The sequence below is a fragment of the Penaeus monodon genome, chromosome 33 (genome assembly GCF_015228065.2).
Source record: "Penaeus monodon isolate SGIC_2016 chromosome 33, NSTDA_Pmon_1, whole genome shotgun sequence".
NCBI lineage: Eukaryota > Metazoa > Arthropoda > Malacostraca > Decapoda > Penaeidae > Penaeus > Penaeus monodon.
In genome coordinates, this window is record NC_051418.1 from 29,217,077 (window position 1) to 29,217,507 (window position 431).

At 34.8% G+C, this 431-nt stretch overlaps 1 protein-coding gene across 1 annotated transcript in view; it reads right to left on the minus strand.

The window, feature by feature from the left end:
• LOC119594211 (WW domain-binding protein 11-like) overlaps positions 1-431 on the minus strand; it is a 12,923-nt gene that overhangs the window by 11,674 nt on the left and 818 nt on the right.

Sequence of the window (431 nt, forward strand, 5' to 3'; positions counted from 1 at the left end):
TAGATAATAGTCACTGAATGCGCCATGGAGATTATTGTATATTGGTCAGGAGCCACAGAATGAAAAGGGTGGGAACCAGTGCTCTATCAAGTATTTTTTTGAAAGACAGATGATCCTTGGCAATTTATTACCAAATAAGAAACCAGCTGAAATTTTATGTTGCACTATCTTCAGTATTACTAGTCCCTGTCACAACACAAGGAATGAATCCTATTCTAGATAATTACTTTGAAAAGAAATAAGAAGAATCACAGGAAAGAGTAAACTTTACATGAACCCATGTCTGACTTGCAATAAACTCTCTGGAATGTATATCAGTTTTAAAATGTGTATGAGAATCATACACATATTGCAGTATTTGGGTACATAGCTAATGCTTTGATTGGAACTCTTCTAACTTAGAGAAGACGTTTTTATCCTTCAGAACCCCA